We start from the raw sequence: 26,381 nt of genomic DNA on the forward strand, positions 1-26,381 counted from the left end.
ATATATATATATATATATATATATAAATCAAAAATAGATTATAAAATGCAAGTAAAAAGACTATTTCTCTCATAAATTGAGGATATTTCTTTGACTCGTAGGTTGATCTTAAAATAAAGGTAGAAAAATCATAGCCCCATCCCCAAACCCCCTCATAAACAGAAACTCCGGATAAAGTCCTGTCGATGGACCAAAGGTATAATGAGGCCTTCACCTGTTGGTTTCTGGATAAGTGAACTAGAAACGAATGATTTATCAAGGAGACAGGAGGAGTCTGTAAAGCGCAGATTACGTTTCCATTAGCTACCTGAATTTATGGGAAAAATCAGTAAAGGTTCAAGTGTCCTGTGATAAATTCAATGGAATCAAAGGAAAAAGTAAAAGATAGACCTGTACTGCAGAGTATGCCGACAATTCAAGTGACTTCTCCGCTTAGTGAGTACGACTGTGAACCAGACCTCTGGGATGTCGACAGCGATTCAGAAAAAGAAGTAAGTACTAATTTCTTCATTAAAGAATTTTTTATATTATAACTGTAAGGAGCGACTAGGCTCAATAGTAACCGAAACTCTAAGAAGCGGAACTTTTGTATCAGTAGATACGTCAAAAGAACCTTATTATTATGCTGATTCCAAATATATAAGATTATAAGATTCATCAAGTTTAGTGTTACCCATCAAATATTACGAGCCTGGGAAAATTTACCCGATTTTCTAAATAGGGGGAAAACACCCCCTAAAATTCAAGAAATCTTGATGAAAATCACACTAGTAGATTCAGCGTACCCGAGAATCCTACTGTCGAAGTTCAAGCTCCTAAATACAAAAATGTAGAATTTTGCTATTTTTCCCAGAAGACAGATCACGGATGCTTGTTTATTTGTTAGTTTGCTGTGTTTTTTTTTTTTTTTTTGTTTTTTTTTTTCCTCAGATGTGATCGTATTGAAAAACTGGTTTTAAAAGACTGGGAGAGGACGTATTCAAACCCAAACTAAATGTTCTAGTGCCCTTTTTAAGTGACAGAAAAGATTGGTGGGCAATTGGCCCCTCTCCCACGCCCATTTATTTCCCAATATTATCTGATCAAAATTTTGTGATTGCCATTTCGCTTATTGTAGTCGGAAAAATTACCCCTCACAGTCCATGGAGAGAGGTCTGTACGTTATGAAATTTGCCCATTGCTTACGTATAATATTTTGTATTGGGAAGTATACAGATAATTTTTGGTGGGGGGATTTTATGATTGGAGTGGATTTCCATTTGGAGGATCTTCCTTAAGGAGGGAAAGTCCTTGGGGGGGATACAAATTCCAGGGAAAATTCTACACTGGAGGGGGGATTTGAAAGATTAATACACAAAATTTTTGTTAATTGACTTACATTATCTTTGTCAATTGAATTTTGCATGCGGAGATCTTTCGAAGAAACGATCTGAGGACCATTTTTGCGTGTTTTGCTTCCCGTTCCCGATTCGAAAGGAGGGATTTCCAGAGTGATCGAGAAACCCATTATAGACTAAAGTCTTTTTCAAATGAAAGTATACTAAGAATAATTTTTCAGGCTGAACCATCCGCAAGAAATTGCGGACACAACGCCGGATTATGATGTATGTGGTTATACTGCAAGCGGATAGTAGCAAAAATTATCTGTGCCAGAGACTCATTCGTGGGGTTCAAAAATGACTATACAATTGTTCCAAGAAAAAAAAATTCCTGAAATCTCATAAATGACGACTTATCAAAAAATTAGCAATGAAAATCTTTTGATTTGGAACGGATTTGATGATATATAACCTGCCCTCGGTTTTTTCTTTTCTGCAAGTTTACCAATTGTAAAAACGGAGGAATTATTTGTCCAAATCAATTTCGATTAAAGTCATTTTAGACGTTCTTTTAGGCTTAGGTGAACAGCAGGCATATACTCAAGAGAAAGGAAACAACAGTCCATCTCCTGGTTTGTCCATTTCCCTGACAAATCAAGACGTGTACGACTTCCCAAATAATTTCCTATATTTATCAAATACATCACCCGTTTTTACCGGGCTATAGGCACATGACTCGCACATCGAAAATATAATAACTAAAAAAAGATCGATGATTTTCTTACTGAAAGCAATTGTTCTTTACTTAACAATCTTTATTTTCTGTATAGTTATGGTCTGTTATTTTATTACAATATTTCTGTCTTTTTGCTGTGTGAATTTTTGCAATACTGTGCATTGGGAACTACTTCTTGCAATTATATTAGCACCTGCAAAATACTCATTGTAGCACCAAGCCACTCAGGTTGTATAAATTTTTAATCACCCTAATCTGTTCAAAGCTTCACTCTTTACCATTTCGATGAAGTTTCAATCTCCATTCCATTTTCTCAAAATGAAACATAGGATGATTGTTTAAAACTAATTTCCTGTCTTGTGTTGTCCTTGTTTTAATTCCAAATGATTTCAGCAATTCAGGGATATAACTAAGAAGCATAGATATTGGCAGGAATAAAAGCAAAAATAATTTTAAATTTATATCAAAATTCAATGAATAGGTTCATAATTAGCTCTTAGAAAAATGCCCTCCAATATCCCCACTCCCAAAAAATCTATATTTTTTAATAAAATTCTGATTACTTCATGTTTATTAAAAATTATTGCACCTTTATAAGCAGATATCACCTCAACCAAACTTTAGTGTTTCCCAAAATTGGATTGGAAGATGAATTAACTAAAAAGGTAAAATCGCCAAATTTTGGTCACAATATTTATGAGATGCTAATAACTCACTTCTTTAGCCCCTTCATCCGTAATCCACAAATATACAACAATCTTTCAGTCTGCTAGCAATGATTTCTATACAACATAGACAGATGAAAAGGGTTATTTATTTAAAATATTTGGGCCCAAGGGTTTGTGACGTTTGTCATTCGGTCTTATTGTGAATTCCCAGAGGCCTGCCTTCAAGTCAATTTTGAATACATGTCTTTTCATTTAAATGATAGGTTTTAATCATTAATATAACTTTTAACAGACAAAAAAGGGGGAGGGGACCACTATTTCATATCATTGTTGGTTTTGCATTCCTCTGAAAAGTTTCTTCACTAATTTCTAGTTCAGTTCTTCAGCCTTTTTAATACATAAAAAGGTGTATTTTAATTGTGTGACAAGCTTTATATATATATATATATATATATATATATATATATATATATATATATATATATATATATATATATATATATATATATATATATATATATATATATATATATGTATATACATCTGCACTTGCTCAGTTTTCTATTTTCAAACAAAATTGCTTTGCCTTGATCTTAATTTTAATCCAGATATTGTAGAAATTCAGGTTTACGGCCCACTTCTCACTACCACTTAATAGCGTCAGCGTAAGTGAAAATGAACGTCAAAGTGAAGGCTGACGTGAAGTGTCAACGTTTTGGCTATAGTAGCAAAGTTTTCAGAATAGTTTTTGCCTTAATTTACTATTTTGCACGTAGCATTAAGTAATACAACTGATGCAAGAGAATGTTAAAAAAAAAAAATAAAACAGGCATTTAGGACTCTAAATACACTGTTTTATTTTGTCAATGTATTTTATTGATGAAGATGACTTCGAAGACCACACTGTTTTTTCATGATGAAAATATAACAGTTCAAAATAGGGATGAAACCTTCTAATCGACAGTGAAACAAATATAAAATTTTAACTGAATATTTCGGACACATATACAGTGTCCATAATCAACAGTGAAACAGTAGGAGTAACATCATCAGCATATATAACAATTTTACTGCTGATGATGAACACTGTTTATGAGTCCAAAAAATTTAGTTAAAATTTTATATTTGTTTCACTGTCGATTAAAAAGTTTCAACCCTTTTTCAAATTGTTATATTTTATTGATGACTATGTACATTATTATTACTTTAGTTCATTTAAATATTTTGACTCTTTTTTATCATATTTCCCTTTTTATTTAGTGTTTTTTTTTTACAGTTAGTCCTTAAAAGACACCAACTCGTGCACAATTAGTTGTGAAGTTTCAACGGTTTGGGTCAAAGTTAACAAAATCACTTATAACAGAAAAGAATTGTAGAGTATATGGAGCTAAAATTATAGCAAAATTATAGCAACTTCTGCACTGAGACCATATCATCAGTGTTGCACCACTAGTAGGCACATTTTAGTTGTTTAGAAGAGATTATCCAAAATTTGTTGAAAAGGGGTATCTCCCTGGCATTTGGTTCAGAGTAGGAAGAGGGGGTCAAATGCTAAAGCGAATTGCTTAAAAGTACTGTAGTTTTTATCTATATGTATATATATATATATATATATATATATATATATATATATATATATATATATATATATATATATATATATATATATATATATTACAAAACAAGAGTATAATTTGTTGCCGAAAATGATGCCCAGGTATTATAAGAAATACCGAAGCCGATCAGCCACTAAGCATAATAGCTGCACACTATATGCCATCCCCTATTTCTGTCAGGTATTACAATATATTTAAATGAATAAACACGCGCATTAAATAAACCAACTAATTTTAATATCCAATATCTACATTGAACAAGAATAATTGATAATAAACATTTCGGGTTACTTAACACATAACATATATTAGGCTAATTTCTTGATTCTTTTTTGTAAATTTTAATTTTTTGGAAAGAAAATTTAACTATTAAACTATTCTGAATGTACTTTTAAGTTCGTTTTCATATAACTATATTATTTCCTTCAATAGGACTATTTGAATTAGAGGCAAATTTGTGCTCAAATAGGATAAACATTACTTATTGTAAGCGAATGATGGCCAAACATATTTGAACTGTGACTTCCACAAGATGTAAAGTATTCTAAAAGAAAATATTTTGTTGTAGCATTTACATTGACTCAGGTATACTGCCATCATATTTCACTGAGAAACATAATTCGCAGAAGGTGTTTTGGGAATTACAACAGTAAGATTCTTTCAATGGTGCTTTATTTATATTTCCTTAAAATTTGGTAAATCTAAAATAACAAGGTTATAAGATGTTGAGCGTATGTTATCAGTCCAAGAGTAGCACCGTATTTACCAATTAAATAAAAAAAAACGAGTTTTTTTAACTGAAAGTAAGGAGCGACATTAAAACTTAAAACGCACAGAAATTACTTCGTATATGAAAGAGGCTGCTTCCTCATCAACGCCCTGCTCTTTACGCTAAAGTTTGGCTCTTTCTCTCAATTTTTCTTTTTAAAACAGTAAAAAACTTTAGCGTAAAGAGCGGGGCGTTGATGAGGAAGCAGCCTCTTTCATATACGAAGTAATTTCTGTGCCTTTTAAGTTTTAATGTCGCTCTTTACTTTCAGTTAAAAAAACTCGTTTTTTTTTATTTAATTTCTGAACGTTTTTGAATCAATGCATGTTTTGATTTTGGCTCTCCGCAGAGGAATAATCAAAACAAAATTTGCATATTTTTTGGGGGGGGCTAAATGGCTTTCTCATAATTTTGCTCGAATGATTTTGAGAAAAAAAGAGCGGGGGCGAAGCCTAGTTGCCCTCCGATTTTTTGGTTAATTAAAAAGGCAACTAGAACTTTTAATTTTTTACGAATCTTTTTATTGGTAAAAGATTTACGTAACTTATAAATTAGCTTACGTAAAGAACTTTTGTATTCTCATGTTTTTATTACATATATGAGGGGATTCGCCCCATCGTCAGTACCTCGCTCTTTACACTAAAGCTTAAATTTTATCCCAATTCATTAAGAATGACCCCTGAATCACAAAAGCCGTAGAATAAATAGTTGAAATTACTAAAAATACTTTAGCGTAAAGAGCTAGGTATCATAAGGAGGTGAGCCCCTTATATGGGTAATAATTTCTGTTTGTTTTAAGTTTTATTGCTGTTCCTTACTTCCAGCTGAAAAAGCTTTTTCACATTTATTTTTAATTTTTTTTTTAAATAATGCTAGTAAATCCTGCTCTCCCTTCATGGAAGTTTTCTTCTCCCATGACAGATTCTCGATGGAAAGTTCCCCCAGCATATCCCCCTCTTCTCAACCCCTCCCCCCAACCAAAAAAATCCTCCTGAAAACGCCTGTATACTTCCCAATAACCATTACTACATGTAAGCACAGGTCAAAGTTTGTTACTTGTTGCCCCTCCCACGGGGACTGTGGGGGAGTAAGTCATCCCCAAAGACATAGTTATAAGGTTTTTCGACTACGCTGAATAAAATGGCTATCTCAGAATTTTGATTCGTTGACTTTGGGAAAATAATTAGCGTGGGAGGGGGCCTAGGTGCCCTCCAATTTTTTTGGTCACTTAAAAAGGGCACTAGAACTTTTCATTTCCGTTAGAATGAGCCCTCTTGCAACATTCTAGGACAACTGGGTCGATACGATCACCCCTGGGGAAAAAAAAACAACAAAAAAACAAAAAAACAAATAAACACGCATCCGTGATCTGCCTTCTGGCAAAAAATGCAAAATTCCACATTTTTGTAGATAGGAGCTCGAAACTTCTACACTAGGGTTCTCTGATACGCTGAATCTGATGGTGTGATTTTCGTTAAGATTCTATGACTTTTAGGGGGTGTTTCCCCCTATTTTCTAAAATAACGCAAATTTTCTCAGGCTCGTAACTTTTGATGGGTAAGACTAAACTTGATGAAACTTATATATTTAAAACCAGCATTAAAGTGCGATTCTTTTGATATAGCTATTGGTAGCAAAATTCCATTTTTTAGAGTTTTGGTTACTATTGAGCCGGGTCGCTCCTTACTACAGTTCGTTACCACGAACTGTTTGATATAATATTAAAGTAACAAAAACGCAAAAGATTTCAAATGTAAACATGTTTCAACCGATAGAATACAATACCAAAACTAAATAAATAACTCAAATCATTATCTTAAAATATTTTTTATCCCAATAAATTGCTTCCAGAATTCCAGTTCACGTGAATATAGCAGATGATTATGTAACACCATTGTACAATTTATGAGCCTCTAACGACACCACACAAAATATTGTGATAGAAAATCCGATAGAGTTGTTTTGTAAAAACTTCAAGTCTGTGATGGAAAGCAACCCTCGCTTCTTATGCTTCCCCATTAACTAGTATCCCAAAACCCTCTAATTGGCCATTTAAGGCTGGAAAGCTCCATGTTGATCGTGAGCCACAATATGGCCTCAATAAAAAACACTATCTTCGAATATATAACTAACAGCTAGGTAATCATTTCGGTTACTTTCATCATTGCATTGTGATCTAATTGGAATAGTATCTAGTAATAACTACCATAAGGGTTATACACTTGCGGATTTTGAGGGTAAGGGTGTGACGGTCGTGGCGCGTAAGGGGTGGGATTTTGTAAGGCATAGTTCTGATAGTTTGGATAATTAGTTAAATTCTGATAACTCTGATAACCCATTCGACCTTGTATATGAAAGCCGGGACTTGGAGATGGCGTTGGATATGCCAATGAGGTTTGAGTTAATGGAGTAGGAGGTGTACTTAATATCCTAGATAAAGAATCATTTGTCAGATGTTGCGATGACGGAGTAATACAGCGTGAAGGATCAACGGTGGGGGTTGTTCTCATCCGTGACTGTAAACTGAACGGGCTGTGCAGCATTGAATGTGAAGGCTGAACACCGCAGTACTGAGGCATGGATAGGTTTGTCTGGAAGTAAAAAAAAGAACATAATGATAATATTGTTTAAAGGTAATTCTATTCAATATCGTAATTAAAATGATTTGTCTGTTAATATTTGTCATCAGTTACTATTTATTTGGAAATGTCTTAGTTCATTAATATCTTTTTAGGGCCTTAAAAAATTTTGCCCTCTGTCTTTCAAATGGAGTTTGAAATCAATAAAGATCTATTAGATTGCTTTTTCAATTTCTTAAAGTTTAGCCTACTATTTAGACAATTAATTTTAAATTTGAATTAGCATTAAATACTAGGATTCTTACTGTTAATGAAAGATATAGGCCAAAACAGGTCGAAAGCTTTTTCATAGAATTGTTGTTATATTTTCATAAGGATCGGCAATGAATTTTAGTAAAGTATAATTTTAAGTGGATTAAGTCAATCCGGTTTAAGCAAAGAAAACAAATTAGCAAAATTTAAGCCATGAATTCAATTCAAGATTATTCTCTCTATCTTTAACATTTTACATTACTATTTGTTCTGGTAAAAACTCTTCATACAAAGACATTACGGAGAACAAACAAAAGGAAAAACTAGAAAATAAAGCAAGTACCTCATAGTACCTTTTCATAAAAAAGGTAATAGTAGCTTATACAAAAATTTTCCAAGGTCGGCTTGGAGCGTGGACCCATTGAAACCCCGAATTTTAACGAATTACTGAGTGCTTACTATTCAAATTTATCAAATAAGATATGTTCTCAATTATCCTGAAGCAATTCTGCCTCTCCCCCTGAAGCAATTCTTTCATGCGTGTCTGATCTGACCCATGTCTTCTCTACCTTCAAATTGTTGGTTGCTCTTCCTTCCACTCCTTAAATGAGAAGTTTAATCTTAAACTATGATTTTATCCCCCCCCCCCCCAGTTCTATAGACTGTGAACATGGGTTATAGTCTAGTTAAAACTCTAACCCAGCTAATGCGTTGCTTTTGAGTGTGTCATATTTTCATGTCATTGTGCATTGCACTATTGATAACAGTTCAGGAACCTTACCAATAGTTGTGCTAATATGCCCTGGTCTGTCAGCGTAATGTTTCATAGCTGATGAAGTCTAAGACTATAAAGACGAAAAAGGACCTTTTTGGTAGGTATGGGATCAACTTTTATTTACGCTAAACTGTTGGTACATTCTGGGCACGGAAGACATCAAAAATTTGTTTATATGCATTTTTGTTAGGTTTTTACAAGTTGGACAAAACATTCTGTTTTTTTTTTTGGGGGGGGGGGTGAATCTCCTCCCCCTCAGATACGGCCTTTATTCTGGGTTTGTAAGCTGTTGTAACTTTACAATAACTATAGTTACTCATTTTTGACATCCGCCCAGAATGGTTGTGAAGTAACTAGGGGAATAATTAAGCTCATAAGGGAAGACCACCAGAAGTTTCAATTGTGTCCATCTCTCTTTCACTCTAATAAATATTTTCAATACGTTTCGATATGGTAGTAAAACTATGGTGATCATGAAATTAATTTACCAAAGATGTCTATGAACTATCTTTTGGAAAAGTTACCGAAAAAGCAAATTTGAAGTCACCTTTCTGTCGTTCATGTTTCAACTGCAGCTGCAAGGAAAAGGTTAATTTTTTTTTACTGCTTTTAAACCTGGAATGCACCCTGTATAATCTAAATTGGCAAAGACTAGCCTAATCTTTAGTCAGTATTTATTCCTTAGCCTCTGTATAGTTTTGGATAGTTTAAACATTTTTTTTTTTTTTTTTTTTTTTTTTTTTACACGAGAATCAAACCATCCTTGGACTGCTTGTAGCAGTCCAAGCCAAAAAGTACAGGAAACGAAAGAGTAGAAACCGGTGTTACCGTTTAAAAGAAAATTCACCAATGCCATCTAGCACTCGGTAGCTTTGTTTGACTCAAAACCGCTGGATACCTGTTTTTTTAGGTACTTGAAAAGGCAGGGTGTAGTAAAGAAAAAATAATTCTGTCATCAGTCGGCCTAAGGGCTTACAAGTCAACTTTCCGAGCTATCCTAGATCCACCTTATGCAGCTCCAATCATTCTTGAAAATAAAATTACTATGTTAAAATGGGTAAAACACCACCTAGAATCTAAGCAATTGCTATTCTTTGCGTCAAAACTCAGTTAATACAGTCCATTTTTATGATATAAAGAAAAAATCTGATATAAAGAGAAAAATAATTAGGCCCTTCTTAACGTTAAAATCATCGAAAATTTTGACATGATTTCTGCTAACGTTGAAAATTTCTTATTTTCTTAAAAGGTCTGGCACATGATCTGCCTTTTTATTATCTTTCTTGGAATTCATCCCCCTACCTCTTCCCTCCGTCAATAATAAATTTTCCGTGAATAATTATGCTACCTAGTGATAATTTGAGCCTATGTCGTGGGAGTTTTCATTTTAGGGGGACTTTCTTTTTCATCTTTTGAGTTTTCTGTGTGACTTTTGTGTTTTTTTTACGTTTTCTGTGCGTTTCCCTGTGTCACCTTTGTGTTTCTAATCGTGTTCTATATTCTGACGCGTCTGTTGATGTTATTACAATGATTGTGCAATTATTTTTATTAACATAAAATTACATTTGAAGAATCTTGGCTATAATATTAAAGTATTTTAATTGGATTTTAAAATCTAATTTTTTACCAGCCATGGATAAAAAAAAATAAGAAACAAAACGTTTTCATTTATAATTACAAGTATGTCAAGACCTTTCCAATATATCAAATGACGAATATTCAAAAACGAAAACAAATTTCTCCCGTTACCAAGCTCCAGTCGAAAGAACAATTTCTCAACAAGGAGAAATCTTCTCAGAAATGGGAACTGCTAAGAAATCCAGGTCTTGGCATGGCAACCTCAAAGATACCGATCCTAAAGTGGAAAATGAAAATGGTAAGTTTTCAATAATCCCAAGAAAAAGAAGGGCATTGATAAAGAGTATTAATATTAGTAAATCTATGCTTTTTTTCTCGACATAAATTGTTGGGTCCACAGATATGACAACTTAGACCCTAGTACTATGCAAATAATAAATTAGAGACCTTGTGCTTTCCACTATGTCAGTGCTGCTATATTGAGTATGTCGCTAAGTATACATCTAAGAACACTAAATCTCACAATTTAGCTTTCAGACCGCGGTGTAGAAGCACTTTATATAAGCTATGGACCAAGTTAAATTGGGATCCAGTGTAATATTCATCCTCCAAACATGAATTTGTTCTTGTTTTTATTGTATGTCTTGAAAGTTTTATCCATTTGACGTATAGCCCTATTTGATAATAATTTCATAGATGACAATATTTCTATTTATAGTTATATTTTTAATTCTATTTATATTATTATTTATTATGCACAGTATACCGCTTATCTTACACGGTGGAAGAATTCAGTCATACTCCATAAAGTCTTATAAAAATACATTGGTCCAAAAGTAGTTCGTCCGGGCCGGGGTAAATATAGCTGCTAACGCTCTTCCTCCACCCAGTTCCAATTAGAGCTTCAATGTTTTCTCCCATCCAAGAATATCCTACTTTCTTTAAGTTTGTCTTCAGAATTTCTTCCCACTCCATTTGAGAAGGACCTAGCCTTTATAAAGATGACATCCATAAAAGAGGAATTAATCCTCACGTTTCATAAAGCTTAATCTTTGGTATACTGTCGTTCAAAGGATCATCTTCCATGGCCATATTTAACAGCTCCCACTATTGTCATAATCAAATACATCATAACCATGGTTATAAGACCATTGACTCCCACTATTGTCATAATATAATAAAATCATAACCGTGGTCATAAGACTATTGACTCCCGTTATTGTCACAATCGAATGACATCATAACTGTGGTCATAAGACTATTAATTCCCGCTTTTGTCATAATCAAATAACATCATAACCGTGGTTATAAGACGATTGACTCCTACTTTTGTCAGAATCAATTAACATCATAACAATCGTAATACGACTTTTCTTTCAATTCTTCTATACTTTTTTAACATCGAAAAAAGTCCCCACGTCTTTCCATTTATTACTAAAAATAAAATATAATAAAGGATTATATTTAATAGGTCTTATTTTTTGGCCCCAAAGAATGGCCAAAAACACAATCTTTAACAATCTGTCATCTATATTCTATAAAACATGGTCTGCCCATGTTAGTGTTTCTTCCATTATTGTCCCAGCTAGTGGAGTTATACCTCGTTTTTCATACAGCTTAATGTTAGGTATTCCTTGTCAAATAGACTACCAACCTAACCTCCAACCTTAAAAGCAGCAAAATAATTTCTGTATATAGCTATGATCATTTAAATTTAATAATCGATAACGTTTAAAAAGATAGGGCATTCGCTAAAGCCTCTCTATCAGTTGAATCAAATAAAATATAAAGTTGAAGACTACACTCACCTGATGAATGAGAATTTTCTGAATTATTAACCTAAGAGTTAAAATATTGTTGAGATATCCTCCGAAAACGACACTGTCTCTCTCAAAAGAACTTAATTCACAATATTTCTTAGTCTAATAAGTGCCATTATGCCAAGTAATTTACTTTGTACAGAAACGGAAGAATAAACCATTTTTAAACTTTACAAAAAAAAACTATAAGCAATTATCTTATTATTCAAAAACCTTCATTAAGATATTGATCCCTTGATTATTTTTTATGAAGAAAAAATTGTTTTGGCGAAGGTACAGGAAAATTTTCTTTACAATGAAATGACTAAGTCAATTAAAATATAATAAAAATAAAACAAATTCAGCTAAAAATAATCTTTTTTATTCTATTTTTTTCCTTTTTGTAGCTTCAGTTCATATCAGTGATACGATATCCGACAGCAACTGTACATCTCCTAAAACAGTGTTGTCATATCAGAATCCGCAACTCCTCTTTCTGGGGCAGACGACGAAATGTCTGATGTGGAATCAGTTAAAGCCCAGAATTGGCGGATAAGCAGCGTCTTATTAGTTCCTGAGAAAAGGAGTCGCCACTCACGTCGTCATGAAAGAGGCAATTGCAGCAACAGTTTTTTGTTTTGTAAGTTATTTTTGTAAAATATACCTGTTATAATTATATGTTTCGTTTGGAATTAATATCGATTAAATCATCTGTCATAATGATTTGGTATCCTAACTTCAAATAAAACGACTGATGTGCCTTGCATATTGATATATGAGGTCTGAAGTAACGGAACTTTAAGAAATTTCACATATTTTATTGATTTTTCTGAAGCTTTCTGCTCTTCACATAACTCATGTTTTTTGTATTTTATACAAATATTTCCTTCCTCTACCTTGAAACAGTTTCCATTCTACGTGAACTAATTGAATAGCCTGAACGATACTAGAGATTAGATTTTATTATATCAAAAGCATTCTCGTTCTAAAACATCAACCACTGTTACTCGATAAACCAAGTTCAAAAAAAAATTCGAATGGAAGTAAGGCGTAACTAAAAAATTGAAAGAAAAAGAAGCCATACTATATATGATAGCGTGTACCACCCTTTTCCCTTCCCAAAACACTTCATTCTTTACTCTACGGCGTGATCTGGAAGCAGCTAAAAAATTAGTCAGACAACAATGAGGAACGAAGCCGTCGCTTCCACCTAAGGCTAAATTTTAAAGAAACCTCTTACTGTTGTACTTCAGCGGTCTTTTATCATTGTTTACAAAACTGAATTTCACTTAAGTACAAGTATTTGGAGATATTCAGCTAAATGACGATCTTAAGTGGAGAGGCGACAATCCAAACAATCTGAAAGGTTGGCTGGAAAATGCTTATAAGATGAGGTTTTTATTTCTAAAAAACGTCTATCACAAACCCAAGTGACCGGAATTCGCACTTTAGTGTCAAAAAATACAAAATAAACAAGCAAATATAATAAGTCTGGAAATGTTTGTTTTTTCCAAAAAGTTGAAAAGTTGTAAAAAATAACAGTTGTCAAAACAGTAGAAAATGTCCAAATAGTAAGAAACATGCAAAATTAAAAAACGAATAAGCTAGATAAAAAAACACATAAGAATAATTTAGTCTTACACTAAAACATACAAAATACAACTCAATTAAAAAATATCTAAATTTGTTAGCTAAAAATTTAAGAGTTGCAAGGTAAACAAAAGAGGGGGGAACTCATGTATTTAACATGCTCACTATGTAGAGGATGAAAGTCTTTCTGTGTCTCTCGGTAGACAGTATAAATGGGGTAAAAAGGGGAATTTTTAACGAAGTAGAACGAGGGAGGCGAGGACGAAGGGGGAACTAAATAGGGAAAAGGTACTTTTCCCAGAGACTATGAAGGGTATTGTTGGCGAAATAAAGGAAATTTGTATTCTGGGTGACAAGATCAGTTCTTCGAAGAATGGAGATATAAAGGATTTTAACCTCATTCAAAATATTGTTTTGATGAACGCCGTTTTGTATTTTATCTGTCTTGTACTCCGTTCCTATGAACTATCCCTAACTCTAGGATCAACAAGTAGTTTGCAAGAATGCAAAGAAACAATATTTTATTGATTTAATTTCTATTAAAATAAGGAGGAAAAAATGGTCTTGAATGTTGAGTCAGGAAGGGGTTCCTTGGCAGGAGCAGAGGCCACATAATTGCACAGCTTCAATGAGCAGTAAATTCGTTAGGTGAAGGATGAGCAAAAAAGAAAATTGATTAGAAAATTTTTTTAGGGTTCTATTTTTTTGTAAAATATGAAAAGGTGAGAGAAAGAAAAATACACGCGAATTTTACTGAGATTCTATTTAACTTAAGGTTTAGAACCCTTGATTTTTTATTTATTTAAACTTTAAAATTATAAGAAACCAGTTCTGCTGCACTGTCTTTTTATGTAAAAATAAGCGTCTATACACAAAAGACGAATGCAACAGAAAACAGGCTTATACAGAGACTTTGAAATTTACTGCCCAGCAGCTACTTCATTACCTAGAAAAGAAGAGGAACGTCAATCATTTACAGACAATAAATACTATGTTTTTCCGACCTAAAAAATTTATAAAGGGGATAAATATTGAAGACTGGCTAAATATATTACAAGAGCGAAAACCTCAAGGTGGTTGGGATGCTAGGTCAAGACCTCTTTTCCCTTACTATTAACAAATCCCTTTAGACTTTCCTGGCTCATTTTGTTATGTAGAAAAGCACAGAGACAAATGCGTTCCTTCAAATTCAATTAGCAAATACAAGAAAAATGTTTAAAAATGAAAATGTGTATAAAAGCTCCATTTGATAAAGTTGATCCACACCATATTTCAAGAATTTCTGTGCTCAGAGGCAAGATATTCACCTTCTCTTCTGTGACATCGCAAAAGCCTTTGATCGTGTATGGCACAAGCGACTTCTTTGTAAACTGAAAGCCTATGGAGTTGATGGTCGACTATTTAACGTGCTTGCTGACTTTCTTCGTCAACGATCATTGCAAGATGTCCTTGACAGCTTCATATCAAGAGAAAACTCAGTCTTATTAGGAGTACTCAAACGAAGCATTCTTAGCCAACTCTTTTCTTGGTGTTCATAAACGACCTAGGGGACAACCTTGTGAGGAAATCTCACCACTTTGATGATGACCTGATTATAAAAGTATCAAATGCAAAGGAGGAAGATCCCAGCAAACCCCACATGAGCTTCTGAACTGGAGAGAATTTTGGCGTGGGCAGATATATGTAAGTTTAAACGCATCGTATACGAAAGAGCTCCTAATTTCTAAGCCGCGTAATATGGGGGGTCATCCTGATTTCGTCTCCAAAGGAGAGGCAATTACGCAAGTTGATACACTGCACCTACTTAGAGTTAACTTCAGTTCCCTCATGGACTGAGTATCTCAGTAAAGTTAGATCCTCTAGCTACAAGAAGTTAGGAGTTATCCTAAGACACAAGAGTCCCCTCCCTGATTATCTATTCTGCCACTTTTCATTCGTGCATCAGACTTATCATGGAATATGCATGTCCTCTCTTCGCTGGTAGCCTGTAATAATAATAATAATAATAATAAAAAAAGACAAACCAACTGTTTCTACGATTCCAACAGGAATTTTTTATAATAGGAAGGAAGAGTTGATTTCGAGAATTTTCAAGTTTTCGCCTCCTTACTTGCGACCAAGGACTCCTTTCAAACCTTGAAAAAGGATTCATCAAAATAGATCTATTACCCAAATTAAGTTTGTAGAAGGTGATATCGGTGTCGGCAGAATATTGAATCAAACAGGTCTTCAATTTCCCAGTTTTGCGGCATATTTTACTGTCAAGCTAATTTCTATAAGGAGACGGTAAGTTTGTCAAGCAAAAACATCCAAGAGACACCACTATTAAATTCCGGATCGCAAATTCTTCGTTCTTATGGAAAAGTCAAAAAAAAAAAAATCTAGTTGAAAACCCATCAAAAAGAGAACACCAAAAGTAAGTTTTTGTGGGAGAATAGAGAGAAAACTACTAATAATTTTTAAAGGGAGTTAACACTATTTTAAAATCAATCTTTGAATTCTAATCTGAAACTGAAGCAAACCGAATGTTCACATACGGGAATACATTTTTTGTCAGCCAATGTTGAATTTTAATCAATATACTAGATCATGGGCCTGAGGCAGAGAATTTAGAATGATAAAAAATTTTCTTTTGCGCTAAGTCTTAATTCAGATTATTTCTTCTTGCCAAGAAGTTTTGTTATAACAAAAATGAGAAACTTACCAATAAAATAGATTCCTCCAGTTTGTTTCTTTTTCCAAAGATTGTAAATCTTTTTGAACCTCATCATCAATAGATTCAACCAATCTTTCATATTTATTTACTTTCGTGTCTGGCAAAATCCAGCCAGGGAAATAGCCCTCCTTTGTCCAAATTCAAAAACGTCGTTGGAAATAGTTTCCTAAAAAAAAGAAGCAAGCTCACATTAGAGAAAACTACAAGAACGACAGTCAAAAAGAAATAAATAAAAAATCGGAGGAATTCAATTTTTTTTTAAGGTGAGTTTAAGAGGAATATTAAGGTGGTTTGTGTATTACAAGCTGATTGTTTCAATCTTGAAGAAAATGAGTATATTTTATAACGATAAAAATCATGAATGCTCATTTTCCTGTCAAGTAAATGGATGCATGCATGAAGTGTGCTTCATTTGATATGTGAAAATGAAATACCAAAGGAATTACTAGTTGGAATCTTTGGTCTTGAGACAGTGGTAGTTACGAGTCAATTAAAATTTAAGTTAATTCAAGTTATCTCCAAAAAACGTTTCTTGAAGAAGGATATTTGTGTTTTCGCTCACTAAGAATTGCACACATCTGACAATCAATTTTGACCTTCAGGATTTTCAGAGATTTTCCTGGGGAATATATTTTACCAGTCTCCCATGTTTGCTTCTTTAGATATATATTTATCAGATAGTCTTCTTCTTCTTTTTCTTCTCATAGTAGTAATAGGCTATTTAGTTTGTAAAATTAAGCCCTGTTCCTTTTTCCACTTTAAATCAGTGAATATGTACATGGTTTATGCCATTCTAAAAAAAAAAAAAAAAAAAAAAAAAAAAAAAATACTGTGGATTGTCAGTTTAAAATACATATACTGATATTTATTCCTTAAAGTTTTGATAATTCTTTATTTATTAAAGTCAAAAAAGGGAAAATGTTTAAAATGTATTTTGTTTTCATTAAAGTTCGAATTATATTCTGGTCTTGAGAGGCATGGGGGTTGCCAGCCAAACTCATGTTAATTTTTGCTTGTTTTGAGTTTGACTTGGTTATTTATTGTAATTTCTGTTCGTTATGGGGTTTCATTTATCAATTGGAGCTCTTTACTTTTCTTTAAAAAACTTGTTTTGTGGAGACATTTTTCTAGTTAATTTTAAAAATCTACAATAAACAATTTTTTTTGACTTTATTTTCGAAAAATCAACATTATCAAAAATCTACCAAGTGTAATGATCTGAGTATCCTAACAACTCCAAAAAGCAGCAACAGCAACTTTTTTGTATCCCTGGCCCACTCAAAAAGCTCCTGCATGCCTGCCGGGCCCAAAAGTATATTCATAGGTTTCTTTTGCTCAAACTGAAAGTAGAAATGAATTTTGAATGGTCTAGTTGTAGCTGTTTATGAGAAGGATTATATGCACAGATTAGAAAATATCATAATTTTACTACAATACACATGTTGTTTTTCTTTCGTATTGGCTTTTTCTAAATAGAGAAAACAATTTATTTTTTGGCACTGGTTAAAAATTCACATGGGTTCACTCCTCAATATGAAATCAATGGAGTAATATTTTTAGGGGAATATTCATTTTAAAAAAACATAATTTTTAATACAAATTGCTGGTAAATGGTAACTAAAGAGCTAATCAAGTGTTTACATGAAGAATAAGCGGAAAATTCACATCATTTCAGCTGAAAAAAAAAACATCTAGAAAAATTGTATGTGAAAATAATCACGAATAGAACTTGACTCTTAGACCAACAGAATGGAAACAGAGTGTGCTTTTCTTTTATCTAGAACCTAAGAAAATAACAGAAAAGACTGGGAGCCATCTTTTTTTTAACAAAAATAAGAATCAAACTCAATTTGGACATCTAGCATGTTTTTTTTATATTTATAAATAATAGATATTTGTTCCTAGACAAAGTATCTTGCATTAGGTAAACAGAGTTTGGTGGATAGAAAAAAAAATCTGCATTGACCGAACAAGTCTCTAACTAGCTATGCTCCAAATTCAGATGTCTCAAAACACTTTTTTCATCATGAACAAACAGTTGGATCCAACATTCTCTTTCTCTCTTTTTTTTTCTTTGGGTTCCAAATAATAAAAATATAACAAAAATTTAAGTATTATATATTAAAAAAAAATTCTTGGGCTGATTTAATAATTATAAGTTGTCATCCTTTGTTTCATGGTCATTTTTCTGTCCAAAAATCCAGATTTTCTAAATTATAGTTTTGATTCAATTTTAAGCACCAATTAGAACATTATGCATTGGAAAATATCTTTCAAAAAGAAAATTGCTAATTAAATTAATATCAAAAGAAAGACTCAAACACTATTAAGGAAAGCAAAAAGTCATTGCATTTTGCAGTAAATCTGTGCAGAATTCGATTTTTTTTTTTACCTTTCTTTATTCAATGAAATGGTTAGAAGACATATGAGAATTTACCCCAAATGCATCTTTAATAAAATCAGCGTCATCTCCACCCTGTCACGTTTTTTAAGGACATGAATACTTTCTGCAATATTCACTTATTCTAAGATTTAATTATAACCAAAGACTTTAGAATGCAATTGATGCCAAATAATACTATTTTAAGTGATCTCTGTGCGCCTTTTTATTGGAGTAGAGCACTCCATATATACAAGCCCTAGAAGAGGGAGTCATAGAAGGTCATAACAGAAGCTAAATGCACAAAGAAAATATATTCTGCTTACGGAGATCGAAGTCCCCTCGAGTTTGCCAATATAATTTTACAAACACTTGAAGTTCAGTAATATCATTATAGTTTATGCTCTTCCCTATTTACATTATTTCTTCCCCTAAGAACAGATAGTATTGCCCCTTGGGGAACGGCTGCATTCTTACATGGATTCGACTGACAATATATATATATATATATATATATATATATATATATATATATATATATATATATATATATATATATATATATATATATATAATATATATATATATATATATATATATATATATATATATATATATATATATATATATATATATATATATATATATATATATATATAATATATATATATATATATATATATATATATATATATATATATATACTGGCATTCGGTTTTTTCTTCAAAATACACCATACTCCCTATTTTCACTTGCAGAACAATTTGGAAAATTTGAACATTTGACCCAAAAGTTGCGTTTCCCATCCGAAGTTCCTTGTGACTTTCTAACTTTCCTAGAAAATTTCATTAAAACTTTCCTTGTGGCTTCTTGCTACCCCATTCGAGAACGTCCTGTTTTTCCACTAGTCCTAATTAGACAGCCAAAGAGCTCAATTTTCAGCAAACCATCACCCCATATCTGTAAAACGAAACCCATCCTTCTCAATCACTCTATAATAGCCCTAGAAGGTAGGATCGAGCTATATTTTTGATACAGTTTTTTGTTTAATGCCAGGTAACAATAACATATCATTAATATCAAACAGTTCGTGGTAACGAACTGTAGTAAGAAGTGACCCGGCTCAGTAGTAACAGAAACTCTAAAAAATAGAATGTTGATACCAATAGTTACATCAAAAGGATCGTATTTTAATGCTGATTTTAAATATATAAGTTTTATTAAGTTTAATCTGATCCGTCAAAAGTTACGAGCCTTAGAAAATTTGCCTTATTTTAGAAAATCAGACCATCAGTTTCAGCATATCAGAAAACCCTACTTGTAGAGTTTTCAAGCTCCTATCTACAAAAATATGGAATTTTGCATTATTTTGCCAGAAGACATCACGGATGTGTGTTTATTTATTTTTTTGTTTATTTTTTTTTCCCAGGGGTGATCGTATTGACTCAGTGGTCCTAGAATGTCGCGAGAGGGCTCATTATAACGGAAATTAAAAGTTCTAGTGCTCTTTTCAAGTGACAAAAAAATTGGAGGGCACCTAGGCCCCATCTCACGCTCATTTTTCCCCCAAGGTCACTGGATCAAAATTCTGAGATAGCCATTTTATGCACCATAGTTAAAAAACCTATTAACTATGTCTTTGGGGCCGAAATAATCCCCAAAAGTCCTCGTGGAAGGGACTGCAAGTTACAAACTTCGACTAGTGTTTACATATAGTAATGGTTATTAGGAAGTGCACAGACGTTTTCAAAGGGATTTTTTGGGTTTGGGAAGGGGGGAGAATTTGAAGTGGGATTACATGGGAGGATCTTTCCATGGAGGAATTTGTCATGGGGAAAGAAATTTCAATGAATCGGGCGTAGGATTTTCTAGCATTATTAAAAAATAAATAAAAAATAAATATGAAAAGTTTTTTCAACTGAAAGTAAGGGGTAGTATTAAAACTTAAAGCGAACAGAAATTACTACGCATATGAGGGGTTTAACTTCTCGTATTACCTCGCTCTTTACGCTAACGTATTTTTAGTAATTTCAAATATTTATTTTACGGCCTTTGTGATTCAGGGGTCATTATTAAGGAGTCGGGACAAAATTTAAACCCCCTACTTCCCAAAAAAAATTAAAGGCCAAATCTCATTTATTAGCAAAGCTTCTTTCTTTTAAATCTAACTTTTCTTTCTTTAGTCTCGGCAAAAGTATCAATTATCTAAGACCATAGGTAGGCAAGTTTTGTATAGGTAGGTGTTCCCATATCAATTTTAAATTCTTAGTCACCCTGCCCGAGACTCTAGGCAGGCGTGACTTGCTAAAAAAAATAACAAACAAGGATTGGTCCAATAAGAGAGGCACAATTAGTCCCGCCGTTTACCCGTACCATTTAACCAAACACTTGGAAAACTACAAGTTCTGTGACTACCTTAGCTCTATGACAATCTACTTTAGTTCTATTGCCCTAGGAATGACGCATGGACAAATAATAGATTGACCTATCTATCTATTAACAAGTGAACTAACATCATTTTTAATAAATCCTAATAAGGGGGGTTCATGCCAGAATTGGCTCTCACTCAATTGGACTATCTGTCTTGGCTTTTCCTACAATTAGCCATGACTTGATGACCATAACTCTTTGATTTTAAACCGCAACAGCAACGCTTAAAGAAATTTATAATAAAATTTCTTGTGATATTTATCTCAATTTATCAGCAGTCAACTCAACCAATGGTGGACCAAACCAACTTCTGGACCACACCGTGGTTTTTGTGGATAGTGAAGTCCTCCCTTTGTAAGAGTGCAGACAGTCTGGTATTATAATATTATTTTTGTTAGTATTAAACCTTATTCCAATAGGCAATGCATAGAACACCCCCCAAAAAGTCCCCCCTGGACCTTACCCAAGTATTATCAAAAACGTTCAACATCTTGGCTGGTCAAGCTCACTACCTCAAAGCTCAAATGATGAATCAATGAATAAGATATTGGTGAAAGTGGGGGCGTTTGTCACTATCCATGACGAAAATGAAATTGAATTTCAAGAGGTCCTATCAAGGAGCTCCAAAAAATAAAATAAAAAAAATCTGCCTGATCAAAAATAACCCCATGTCATGATCCAATTCCTCCTTCACAAAGGGTTGCATTCTTCAAATTGTTAAAATCATTTTTCTCTTTAAACATTAACCATGATGGATCTCTGCTAATAGCCCTCCAAAATGCTAAATCAGCAGAAATATTTCTGAATTTAAAATCTCTTCTTAACATCCCAATAAAATCTGTTCTATGGACTCCAAACCATAATCCAGCAAAAATAGTTGTGTATCCCTCCAGAAATACCTATTCTGGAGCTAAATGAAGGGCTCTCTGACAGAACTGGTAACCTGTTCCCATTTGCTGATGTCACCCAAATGAGTAAACCAGATGTCAATGGCGAAAAGTCAAGCAAGTCTTTCTTATTCACACTCAGAGAAGAATGCAATATCTTGGCCCAGATATTCCTTTTTGGACAAAGGAAACTCCATAAGCCCTACAAGCCAAAACCAATCCAGTGCCAAAAATATTTTAAACTAGGACACACAAAAAACAAATGCAATAAATGAATTCATATCCAAAAATAATATCCTAATTGCTGCATTACTAGACTTTGAAGAGGCATATGACAATGTTAATCACCAGATTCTATTGGTTCAACTTGCAAGTCTTTGATTATCCCCCCCCCCCGCTTGTATCCTTTATAAAATCTTTCCTAGAAAATCGAAGTTCCATTGTTTTTGTAGGTTCACCCTTCTAACCAAAAACAGCAATAACCAAAGGTCTTCCACAGGGTACAGTCCTGAGCTGCCTCCTCTTTTCCATATTTCTCTAGGACATGAACTTCCCACACACCAATTTACAATATGCTGATGATCTGGTATTTTGGGCAACTGGCAAAACCTTTGGGATTGGACATTCAAAGTTGCAAAAATCACCTTTCCAATTTGAAAAGTTTTCTCAAAATTCTGATTTATCCATTGCACCGACCAATTTGAAAATCATCCAATTCCACCACAAGCAAAATAATCTTAATGCAAGGCTAACTCTAAATGGAATAATTATTCAAGAGGACAATCAAATAAATTACCTAGGCCTCATGCTTGACCCAAAACTCAATTTCCACCTTCACATCACAAACAATTAAAAATTATCTTAGAAAAAATAAGAATAATAAAAAGACTACTATCAACACCTTGGGGCTGTCATGAGAAAACATTATTCAAATTTTATAAATCACCTATAAGACCCCATATTAATTATGGCTTCATTGTTTATGGTGCTTGTGCTAATACCCATATGCAAAAATTGAAACAACACAAAATGATATAATCCATCTCACATTTGGTCTTAGGAAACCAACAAACACCAAGTTTCTCCTTACTGAGAGTGGACTATAAATCAACTATAAATGAAAGAAATTGATTTATTTTGATTAATTATCTTACAAAAATTGAACTAATAGCTATCATACTCTGCACAACTGGTTAAGAAATCTATCCATGTATAGAGGCATTGCAAATGATTATTTCAATACCCCAAAGAATTCCCAGTGCCAAACCCCATTAGGGATATTCACCAACGGAGATTATCAGAGATGTTGTTACATAGGAATAATCCAATCCTATTGCCTTTCCCCAACAAGCACCTTTCCAAGATTTATCATAGAATTTTGTCTGGCTCAAATGGGCTAAATTTTGAGGTGTTATCATATCAGTTCCCTAATTCAAGTGTCACAGTTCCCTCTTTGCAGGTTTTGTAATTTTAAAAATGAAACAATTGACCATTGCCTATTTGAATGTAATAGGCTGACGTCCGCACAGAATATTCTGCAATGTCAACTCTTAAAGGGCTTCAAACACCACAAATTTTCACTATCAGCCAAGAGTCTATCTCACTATACATGCCCCCAGAGCTCAAAAATCAGTATTTATCATCTTATATTTCATCTACTTTTATCAAAAGATCTACTGAAAAAAATCTGAGCAAATTTTAGATAAATAAGAAGCAGCCAAATCAGTAACCCTGTCCATCACAGAGTGAATCAAAAGAAAAATGGCTGAGTAGTCTTGACTGAAAAGCATGCATCTGCCAAAGAAGAAGATTTCAAATATGCAAAATTTTTTACTTTCAATTTAGGCATCAAAGTTAGCTTTAAATTCAAGGCCCTTATTGGTTATTTGTTTGGTCATCCACTGAGATTTGACCAAATATATGACTAAATGACAGCTGTTATTCTCTGACTAAGATATCACAGTGACAATCAATTATCATATCTAACAAAAGAAACCTCTTGGTCAATTTTGTCTAATCATCTATAAAGTGATCCATACTCAGCTGCTGTTTATATTATCTTATATCTTTGAAGTGTATTTTTATCTTTTTTATCTGGATTTGTAATTTTTTAAAACATTTGAAAATAAAGATTATCTTGCATGGAATATCTTGCATGGAATTTTCTTGCATGGAATATATATTTCAATACATTAGAAAATAAAAGTAGTTTTTACAAAAAGTAAAATAAATTTTTTTAACATAAAGCTTCCAATAGTGTCTCCTCATTCATGCCCAAAGGGTCAAATAAGATAATACATAAATCATTGGTGGAACTTGTTGCAAAAGTTTGTTGCTTTTCTTTTGAAAAAGTTAATACCAATAATATTAACAAAAATTCAGAAGTGATTTTCAAAGAATGCAGATCTGCTAATATACCATTTTAACCATACTGCCAGTCAAGGAGCACCTACAGGTAAAGGAACACACTAAGGATCCCAAATCTTTGCAGCTTGAGAAAAAACAAGTTCTACTTTTAGCTGAGAATCAAAATGTTCAACATTCATATTGGATACCATTTAAATTTTAAAATACACAATGAAAATAAATACTTGTTTCAAAAATTGCATATCTTTCAAAGGTATTAAACAAGCTTAGATTAAGATAACAGATAGACAAGATAGATATCTATATTCAAAGATGACAAGACATGCCTATGGTTTAAAAAATTTCTTTGTGTAAAATATACAACACAAGTTATAGGCAATCTTTCAACATATACTTTTAAAGAAAATTATAGATGCTACTTTGTTTCAGAAAATTGGTTAGAAGCAATCAAATGTCAATGCATTGTTTCTTGCATTGTTTTTCAAATCCAAAGCCACCCTATGTTAACAAAAGAGAAAGTGTATTTATTAAAAGAAGCCTGATTGGAAGTGGTACCATATTGAATATTGATTTCTTAACATGTTTCTTTCTCAAAAGCCCCACATGTGCACTAATACTAGGGGTCATGATAAAATATAGCTTATAGAGGCAATAAAATCTAGTCAAAATAGTCAAATGAAAAAAAAGCTTACTAGTCCAAAAACTGTCCTTACTTTCATTGTTCAATGAAATTGTTTCATCATAAATTTTTATACATAAGATACTAATAATAATTGAGTTTGGTCAATATCCTTCAAATTTAAATGAATCCTCTCATTATCTTGTAGGCTAGGCCTAGCAATTGATAAAAGGAAAGTTAAGATTGAAGTTTTATGACAGTCTAAGATAATGCCTCCAGTACTTAATAACTACCCATTTGGAAAAATTTTCATTGTTCATATTTTTGACTTATGAAGAGTGAACATTTAGGTGCTTGATGCTTTTTTTAAACTTTATACAAATACAAAAATCACTTATTTGCAGATTCAAATTTAAGCCCTTTAAACCAAACCTAACCTGAATTTGCTAACATTTTGAATATCTGTAAATTTAAATACTGCTTTGGATTGGAACCTCATGGGATATTTATCTATACCTTCTTTTGCTGGCTTTCATATTTCTAATATTTTATAAAAAAAAAACCATATTTGAATTGAACATCAAGCATCAAGGAAAAAAACTAGTTTTTTTAACTGAAAGTAAGGAGCGACATTAAAACTTAAAACGAACAGAAATTACTCCGTATATGAAATGGGTTTTCCCCTCCGCAATCACTCGCTCTTTACGCTAAAGTTTATAATTGTTTTAAAAATTAGAATTGTGGCAAAGAGTCAAACTTTAGCGTAAAGAAAACTTTAGAGAAAATTATAGATGCTACTTTGTTTCAGAAAATTGGTTAGAAGCAATCAAATGTCAATGCATTGTTTCTTGCATTGTTTTTCAAATCCAAAGCCACCCTATGTTAACAAAAGAGAAAGTGTATTTATTAAAAGAAGCCTGATTGGAAGTGGTACCATATTGAATATTGATTTCTTAACATGTTTCTTTCTCAAAAGCCCCACATGTGCACTAATACTAGGGGTCATGATAAAATATAGCTTACAGAGGCAATAAAAGCTCTAGTCACAATAGTCAAATGTAAAAAAAGCTTACTAGTCCAAAAACTGTCCTTACTTTCATTGTTCAATGAAATTGTTTCATCATAAATTTTTATACATAAGATACTAATAATAATTGAGTTTGGTCAATATCCTTCAAATTTAAATGAGCCCTCTCATTATCTTGTAGGCTAGGCCTAGCAATTGATAAAAGGAAAGTTAAGATTGAAGTTTTATGACAGTCTAAGATAATGCCTCCAGTACTTAATAACTACCCATTTGG

General features: G+C 32.8%; 2 long non-coding RNA genes across 4 annotated transcripts in view; one reads left to right on the plus strand and one right to left on the minus strand.

Moving 5' to 3' along the window:
* LOC136037701 (uncharacterized) lies at positions 1-12,767 on the plus strand. 2 transcript variants are annotated; one of them, XR_010620022.1, is made up of 2 exons: positions 1-491; positions 12,499-12,767. It is a non-coding gene; the product is annotated as an uncharacterized LOC136037701 (long non-coding RNA). The 2 variants fall into 2 exon arrangements; XR_010620021.1 differs by lacking the exon at positions 1-491 and adding an exon at positions 9,467-10,590.
* Positions 6,583-26,381, minus strand: part of LOC136037702 (uncharacterized) — a 21,504-nt gene continuing 1,705 nt past the window's right edge. Inside the window, exons 2-3 of one of the 2 annotated variants that reach the window (XR_010620024.1) lie at positions 16,386-16,563; positions 6,583-7,699 (exon numbers count right to left, since the gene is read on the minus strand). This is a non-coding gene — a long non-coding RNA (uncharacterized LOC136037702). Of the gene's footprint in view, positions 7,700-14,185; positions 14,628-16,385; positions 16,564-26,381 lie in introns of those variants that run through there. The other variant, XR_010620023.1, reaches the window with a different exon arrangement.

The sequence above is a fragment of the Artemia franciscana genome, chromosome 17 (assembly GCF_032884065.1).
Source record: "Artemia franciscana chromosome 17, ASM3288406v1, whole genome shotgun sequence".
Lineage (NCBI taxonomy): Eukaryota > Metazoa > Arthropoda > Branchiopoda > Anostraca > Artemiidae > Artemia > Artemia franciscana.